Below are 9,172 nucleotides of genomic sequence, written 5' to 3' on the forward strand. Positions count from 1 at the left end.
TTAGTATTGACTAGTTGGACTGAAAATAGTTTCCATAACTGAACGAGATGTTGCATCAGGACTGAGAGTGTAGAGAAAGATAGTCAGTGTAAGAGAGTCACAGATAGAGTGGTCACAGCTGGCAGAGCTGCTGCCTCAGTGCCAAAGACCTGGGTTTGATCCTGGTCTCAGATGCTGTCTGTGTTTGCATGTTCTCCCTACGACCGCGAGGGTTCCTGAAATTGGAGAATTTAACATTCATACAATTGGGTTGTAGGCTCCCCAGGCAGAATATGAGGCGCTGATCCTCCAGTTTGTCGTTGGCCTCACTGGGGCAGCGAGGGAAGCTGAGTACAGACACGTCAGTGGGAATGGGAAGGGAATTCAAATGTTCAGTTTAGTTTATTGTCACATGTACCAAGACTTTTTTTTTGCTGCGTTTAGAGATACAGTGCAGGAACAGGCCCCTCGGCCCACCGAGTCTGCCCCGACCAGCGATCCCCGCACACTAACACTATCCTACACATACAAGGGACAATTTACACTTATACCAAGCCAATTAACCTACAAACCTGTATGAAACGGAAGATCTTGCAGAACATCCACGGAGAGAAGGTACAAACTCTGTACAGACAGTACCCACAGTCGGAATCAAACACACATCTCTGGCTCTGTGAGGCAGCAGCTCTACCAGCTGCACCACCCTACAAACTACACCAAGCTAAACTTTATTCAAGTAAAAAATATGTGCAATACTGTAACCGTGCAAATAATTTGCCCGACATTCTCGGAGGCTATACATACGTTCAATACTGTTTACACAAATCTTAGTTTCACCCCACACTCTTGCCACTCATGTGGCCCCCTGGTGTGAAATCCCTTCCCTTATTTTCAGGGGTTTCTCCACCACACACTGCCCCCCAATGCCCCGCAGCAGAAGGACCCTAGGCTGTGGTCCTCCCCCACCGAGCCTTGGCGTTGGCAGCACCGAGCTTCAGTGCGTCCCTCAGCACGTACTCCTGCAGTCTGCAGCGGGCCAGTCGGCAACATTCCCTGACAGACATCTCACTCTGCTGGGTGGTGAACAAAGCTCGGGCAGTCCAAAGAACGTCTTTCACCGAGTTGATGACCTTCCAGCAGCACTCGATGTCTGTCTCTGAATGTGTCCCTGGGAACAGTCCTCTGTGACAGAGTTGTTTGCAATAAATCATGACAGGGACACTTGCAAACCTCTCCAGACTCTTTGCAAATTCACACTCTGTGAAGAGGTGGGCAACCGTCTCCTCTCCATAGCATGCATCCCGAGGGCAGCGTGCACTGGTAGTGAGGTTCCGACGGTGCAGGAAGGATCTGACTGGGTGGGATCCCCTCACCGCCAGCCAAGCCAGGTCTTGGTGCTTGTTGGTGCGTTCTGGCGATGAGGCATTTCGCCAGACAAGCTGGGCAGTCTGCTCTGGGAACCACACCACAGGATCCATGGAGTCATTTCCCTGCAGGACGTTCCAAGCTGACCACTGCCTGATGGACGTGGTCAAAGGTGTTGATCCGGAAGAACCTTTCCATGAACGACAGAAGGTGCGGCAATGTCCAGCTGACAGGCACATTGTGTGGCATCTGTGCCAGGCTCATCCTTCGCAACACCGGGGACAGGTAGAACCTCAGCAGGTAGTGACAGTTGGTGCCCACGTGCCTTGGCTCTACACTCAGCCTGATGCAGCCACACACGAAGCTGGCCATCAGGGTGAGGGCGATGTTGGGCATCCTTCGCACACCCAGATGGAAGACGGCTCGGGTGATTCCTGTGGCGTAGGAGGGAGGGACAGGCCACACTTGCGTCAAGTACAGCAGCCCTGAGAGCATAATAAAAAAAAGCGAAAACAGGTGTTTAGAAATTGTTGCAAAGTAATTAAAAGATAACTGAAATATCACATTTACATAAGTATTCAGACCCTTTACTCAGTACTTTGTTGAGGCACCTTTGGCAGCGATTACAGCCTCAAGTCTTCTTGGGTATGACGCTACAAGCTTGGCACACCTGTATTTGGGTAATTTCTCCCATTCTCTGCAGATCCTCTCAAGCTTTGTCAGGTTGGATGGGGAGCGTTGATGCACAGCTATTTTCCGGTCCCTCTAGAGATGTTCGATCGGGTTCCAGTCCGGGCTCTGGCTGGGCCACTCTAGGACATTCACAGACTTGTCACAAAGCCACTCCTGCATTGTCTTGGCTGTGTGCTTAGGGTCGTTGTCCTGTTGGGAGGAACCTCCACCCCAGTCTGAGGTCCAGAACGCTCTGGAGCAGGTTTTCATCAAGGATCTCTCTGTACTTTGCTCCGTTCATCTTTCCCTCGATCCTGACTAGTCTCCCAGTTCCTGCCGCTGAAAAACATCCACACAGCATGATGCTGCCACCACCATGCTTCACTGTAGGTCTGGTATTGGCCAGGTGATGAGTGGTGCCTGGTTTCCTTCAGGCCAAAGAGTTCAATCTTGGTTTCATCAGACCAGAGAATCTTGTTTCTCATGGTCTGAGAGTCCTTTAGGTGCCTTTCGGCAAACTCCAAGCGGGCTGTCATGTGCCTTTTCCTGAGGAGTGGCTTCCGTCTGGCCACTCTACCATAAAGGCATGATTGGTGGAGTGCTGCAGACATAGTTGTCCTTCTGAACTCTGGAGCTCATGTTCCTTGGTCACCTCCCTAACCAAGGCCCTTCTCCCCCGATTGCTCAGTTTGGCCGGGTGGCCAGCACTATGAAGAGACCTGGTGGTTCCAAAGTTCTTCCATTTAAGAATGACGGAAGCCACTGTGCTCTTCGGGACCTGCAAAGCTGCAGAAATTGTTTTATACCCTTCCCCAGATCTGTGTCGACACAATCCTGTCTCGGAGGTCTACAATCCTTCATCTTCATGGCTTGATTTTTGCTCTGACGTGCACTGTCAACTGTGGGACCTTATATAGACAGGTGTGTGCTTTTCCAAACCATGTCCAATCAATTTAATTTATCACTGGTGGACTCCAATCGAGTTGTAAAAACATCTCAAGGATAATCAATGGAAACAGGATGAACCTAAGCTCAATTTTTAGTGTCATAGCAAAGGGTCTGAATACTTATGTCAATGTGATATATCAGTTCTTTATTTTTAATTACTTTGCAAAATTTCTAAACATCTGTTTTTGCTTCATCATTCTGGGCTATTGTGTAGATTGATGATTAAATAAAATAATTTAATCCATTTTAAAATAAGGCTGTAACGTAACAAAATGTGAAAAAAGTGAAGGGGTCTGAATACTTTCTGAATGCATTGTATGTGTGCGATATCCTGTCGAAGTCCTTCCCCTGGTCCAGGCTGAACAGGCAGGCATCCACCTCTGTCCTGCATGTAGGCAATGGTATCCCTCAGCAGCGCCAGGCTGTTTGAGATGTTCCTGCCAGGTACAGACAGGTGGATTACCTGCCCTAGAGCAGACTTGACCCAGATGCCGGTCTTAAACAGGATCTTGTAATCAACATTCAACAATGGATAATCTCCAATGTGTAATATCCTTCATCTTCCCCTTCTGCTTGTAGATTAGAGTGATTCTGCCCTTCCTCATAGAGTCTGACATGCTGCTGGCTGGAAGCATGTCATTGTACACTTCCAGCAAGTTCGGGCCCACTCAGTCCCACGGAGCCGTGTGTAGCTCAGCCAGTAAACCATCACTTCCAGGAGTTTTATTTGAGTCAAAGGAACGGATGGAGCCAGTCAGCTCTTCTAGGGTCAGTGGTTGGTCCTGGCTCTCCCACTTGATGTTCAACCCGTATATGCCCACAGTAGATGTCCTCACCTTCCTTGCTCATTATGTCAGGGAGCAAGAAACTGTGTGAACATGAAGGACTTGTTTGGGATCTGGACAAGCAAGTGGAGTGGACGGGAAGGGAGCCATCATCCACCCTCCCTCAGTGTTCACTATTGGAGGGAACCGAGGTTACCAGACCTATGCGGTGCAACCTAGGGTGTGCAGAAAATGCAACAAACCTGGGCACTGGGTGGCGGCCCAATGCAGTGTAGTTGTCTGCAAGAACTGTAAGCTGGAGGGCCACGAGACAAAGGACTGCCAAGTCAGCAAGAACTGCAACCTGTGTGGGGAGGCAGGCCACCTCTACAGGGCCTGTTCTAAAAGAGCCAGTACCTATGCACAGGTGATAAGAGGGGCTGTTGCCAACACCCTAGGGTGGTCGAGATGCCTCCCACCACTGCCAAGACCCCAGCAGGAAAGGAGAACAGTGATGACACCAGCCCGACCACCTCAAACCCCCACCGCCAGACAGAGACCTCCAGCCCCCTGTCCAGAAGGAAGTCAATTGAAGAGGAGGAGCAGGAAGAGGCATGGCAGGTGGTGAAAAAGAAGAAACACCGTGTACCGCGAGAGAAACAGGTTGCATCAGGCATCGAGGAGCCCGGTGCAACCTGTTTCTCTCGCGGTACACAGACTGGCCAGCCGTCTGCCACGTTTGCGGGATGGAAGAGTCTGTGTACCACATGTACATGGAGTGTGTGAGGTTGCAGCCCTGTTCCAATATCTAAAGGGTCTGCTCCTTGCCTTCTGGCTAATGTTCCCTCTAATTTTTAGTAGTTCGTGTGCACAGAATTCTTGTATTGTGCAATTTTTTATGCCGTTACCGATGTGTGTGCGCACTGAATTTGTGCAAATATATGACCTAATGAAACATAGAAACATAGAAAATAGGTGCAGGAGTCGGCCATTCGGCCCTTCAAGCCTGCACCGCCATTCAATATGATCATGGCTGATCATCCAACTCAGTATCCTGTACCTGCCTTCTCTCCATACCCCCTGATCCCTTTAGCCACAAAGGCCACATCTAACTCCCTCATAAATATAGCCAATGAACTGGCCTCAACTACCTTTTATGGCAGAGAATTCCAGAGATTCACCACTCTCTGTGTGAAAAATGTTTTCCTCATCTCGGTCCTAAAAGATTTCCCCCTTATCCTTAAACTGTGACCCCTTGTTCTGGACTTCCCCAACATCGGAAACAATCTTCCTGCATCTAGCCTGTCCAACCCCTTTAGAATTTTGTAAGTTTCTATAAGATCCCCCCTCAATCTTCTAAATTCTAGCGAGTACAAGCCGAGTCTATCCAGTCTTTCTTCATATGAATGTCCTGACATCCCAGGAATCAGTCTGGTGAACCTTCTCTGTACTCCATCTATGGCAAGAATGTCTTTCCTCAGATTAGGAACGCAATACTTCAGGTGTGGTCTCACCAAGACCAAGCTCACAATGAGCCTTTGGTTTAGCAGTTGTCACTATTTCATTAAGCCATTCAACTTGAAACCAGCTTGCAGTTTTTTTGCGCTTCACACCCTTTGCATCCTTTTAATTGACATGGGGGTGAATCAAAATTGCTTTCAATAAAGACTCAATAAGTCAGCTACAGAATTTGAAATGGATCTTAGTAAACTGTACAGTAAAGTCAATATGATTATGAGATTTTTACAAATAAATATAAATTATATACTGTATAATACTGTATAATTATTGATTACAACATTTTAGGTAACATTACCATGTAACATATAACCATATAACAATTACAGCACGGAAACAGGCCATCTCAGCCCTTCTAGTCCGTGCCGAACACTTATTCTCCCCTAGTCCCATCTACCTGCACTCAGACCATAACCCTCCATTCCTTTCCCGTCCATATAACTATCCAATTTATTTTTAAATGATAAAATCAAACCTTCCTCCACCACTTCCACTGGAACCTCATTCCACACAGCTACCACTCTCTGAGTAAAGAAGTTCCCCCTCATGTTACCCCTAAACTTCTGTCCCTTAATTCTCAAATCATGTCCCTCTTGTTTGAATCTTCCCTAATCTCAGTGGGAAAAGCTTATCCACGTCAACTCTGTCTATCCCTCTCATCATTTTAAAGACCTCTATCAAGTCCCCCCCTTAACCTTCTGCGCTCCAAAGAATAAAGACCTAACTTATTCAACCTTTCTCTGTAACTTAGTTGCTGAAACCCAGGCAACATTCTAGTAAATCTCCTCTGTACTCTCTCTATTTTGTTGACATCTTTCCTATAATTTGGCGACCAAAATTGTACACCATATTCCAGAATTGGCCTCACCTGTGCCTTGTACAATTTTAACAACACATCCCAACTTCTATACTCAATGCTCTGATTTATAAAGGCCAGCACACCAAAAGCTTTCTTTACCACCCTATCTACATGAGATACCACCTTCAGGAAACTATGCACAGTTATTCCTAGACCCCTCTGTTCAACTGAATTCCTCAATTCGCTACCATTTACCATGTACGTCCTATTTTGATTTGTCCTGCCAAGATGTAGCACCTCACACTTATCAGCATTAAACTCCATCCGCCATCTTTCAGCCCACTCTTCCAAATAGCCTAAATCTCTCTGTAGACTTTGAAAATCTACTTCATTATCCACAACACCACCTATCTTAGTATCATTTGCATACTTACTAATCCAATTTACCACACCATCATCCAGATCATTGATGTATATGATAAACAACAGTGGATCCCCACTCGTCACTGGCCTCCAACCTGACAAACAACCATCCACCATTACTCTCTGGCATCTCCCATTCAGCCACTGTTGAATCCATCTTGCTACTCCACCATTAATACCCAACAATTGAACCTTCTTAACCAACCTTCCATGTGAAACCTTGTGAAAGGCCTTACTGAAGTTCATATAGACAACATCCACTGCTTTACCCTCATCAGTTTCCCTAGTAACCTCTTCAAAAAATTCAAGAAGATTAGTCAAACATGACCTTCCAGGCACAAATCCTGCAACTGCAGAGGGCTTGGGGAGGCCCTGACCACGGGGAACAGTGGAGGAAGAGACTGAATTTGGTGCCTTCACACACAGTGGGAAACTTTGTTTCTGCTGTGTGGGAATGTTTTATGTCAAATTCTATAGTGTGTGTTCTTTATTTTTTTATTGTATGGCTGTATGGGAATTTCATTTCACTGTGCCATCTGGCACATGTGACAATTAAATGTATCTTGAATCTTGAATCTTGAAATCCATGTTGACTGTTCCTAATCAGACCCTGTTTATCCAGATGCTTATATGTATTATCTCGATTAATTTGCCCACCACTGACGTCAAACTAACAGGTCTATAATTGCTAGGTCTACTCTTAGAACCCTTTTTAAACAATGGAACAACATGCGCAGTACGCCAATCCTCCGGCAACATTCCCGTTTCTAATGACATTTGAAATATTTCTGTCATAGCCCCTGCTATTTCCCTCCCCAGAACTCCCCAGAACTTCCTGTCCTCTATCACGGACGTCTGGGAGATCAGAAAGCTAATACATGATAAATGAGGATTAGACAGTGAGGAATGTGAGGAATCCGCTGCGGTGGATGTTTATGTTAACTTTGATGTAGTTGTGTGCCTTGTTGCTTTTGTTTAGTATGTCTGTATGGTAATTTGCATATGACAATAAAATATCTTTGATTACAACTGAGCAATTAGTGTATAGTTACACGAAGAGAGAATAATGTTTAGTACAAGGTTAAGCCACCAAAGTCCCATCAAGGATAGTCTGAGGGTCATCAAAGAGGTAGATAGTTCAGCACTGCTCTCTGATTGTGGTAGGATTATTCATTTGCCTAATAACAGCTGGAAGATTTCCTTCGCTCCATAGATGCTGCTGCACCCGCTGAGTTTCTCCAGCATTTTTGTGTACCTGGGAAGAAACTATCCCTGAATCTGGAGGTGTGCATTTCCACACTTCTTTACCTTTTGCCTGATGGGAGAGGGGAGAAGAGGGAGTGATCGGGGTGTGACTCATCCTTGATTATGCTGCTGGCCTTGCTGAGGCAGCGTGAGGTATAAATGGAGTCAATAGAAGGGAGGTTGGTTTGTGTGATGGTCTGGGCTGCGTCCACAATTCGCTGCTGCAATCTTGGATGGAGCTGTTCCCAAACCAAGGTATGATGTATGGGATAAAATGCTTTCTATATTGCATCTGTAGAAGTGGGTGAGGGATGTAGGGACATGTAGAACTTCCTAAGCCTTCTAAGGAAGTCGTGGCATTGGCATGCCTTCTTGATCATTGCTTCAATGACATACAGCTGGAAGCTCATGATGGTCGTAGTGAAACGCAATTTTATAGCACATTTCCTCTCAAACACTCCATTAGAAACTCGCCCTTCACTTCCATTGCCCTCTGAGAAGGGGCATTCTCACCACTCAATCCCCAAAGAAGCAGGGAGCCACCCTCTCCTCTCAGTCTGCAGTGATAACACATTTTCTACAAACCTTGTGCTGAGCCTGGATTGTTCCACAGGGAGACACCTTACTCTCCCGGCCTGTGTCACCTCCCCTCAGGATCATTAAACTGGTGCAGGAACTTTGCTCTCTGGGGGGAACACACTGTCAATATTTCGAGTCAAGACCCTGACTCAGGACCCCCACAGACCCACCCTTCCCCCAGCAGCGCCCGGACCTGTCACCTCGGGCAGGTTGCATCGGCCTAGACTGAGTTCTCTTCCCCACACGATATTGTTAGTTGTGTTGGGTTCCGTTGTACCCTGAAGCCTTGTGGTTGCCTTTGGTGAGACCAGTCTTCTTCTTCTCGAGTCCACGCACAAGATTAGAACTTGTTCAGCCGGAGCTGAACACAATTCTCGGCATCTGCATACAATGGTGTCTGTCTTGCGCTTCTTGTGCGTGGTGGCGGAAAGATTGGTGGAGACCCACCACGTACAAGAAGCACAAGGCAGGAAAAAGGAGGAGGAGGAGCCCAAGGGCTGAGGGAGGGGAGGAGACAGCAAGGGCTAACAAAATTGGGAGAATTCAATGTTCATGCCCCCAGGATGCAGACTCCCCAAGCGGAATATGAGGTGCTGTTCCTCCATGGCCAGAGCGAGCAACACCGGAAATTGGAGGAACAGCACCTCATATTCCGCTTGGGGAGTCTGCATCCTGGGGGCATGAACATTGAATTCTCCCAATTTTGTTAGCCCTTGCTGTCTCCTCCCCTCCCTCAGCCCTTGGGCTCCTCGTCCTCCTTTTTCCTTTCTACTCACCGACGCCCCCCCCCCCCCCCCCCCCCCCCCCCCATCAGTCTGAAGGAGGGTTTCGGCCCGAAACGTTGCCTATTTCCTTCGCTCCATAGATGGTGCTGCACCCG

The 9,172-nt window shown here is 47.3% G+C and overlaps 1 long non-coding RNA gene across 1 annotated transcript; it reads left to right on the top strand.

The window, feature by feature from the left end:
- The first annotated feature begins 366 nt into the window (after positions 1–366).
- On the top strand, positions 367–8,726 carry LOC116970514. Its single transcript, XR_004411169.1, has 3 exons — positions 367–379; positions 928–930; positions 8,604–8,726. It is a non-coding gene; the product is annotated as an uncharacterized LOC116970514 (long non-coding RNA).
- Positions 8,727–9,172: the final 446 nt, after the last annotated feature.

Source organism: Amblyraja radiata, unplaced genomic scaffold (genome assembly GCF_010909765.2).
Source record: "Amblyraja radiata isolate CabotCenter1 unplaced genomic scaffold, sAmbRad1.1.pri scaffold_972_ctg1, whole genome shotgun sequence".
In the NCBI taxonomy this organism is placed as follows: domain Eukaryota; kingdom Metazoa; phylum Chordata; class Chondrichthyes; order Rajiformes; family Rajidae; genus Amblyraja; species Amblyraja radiata.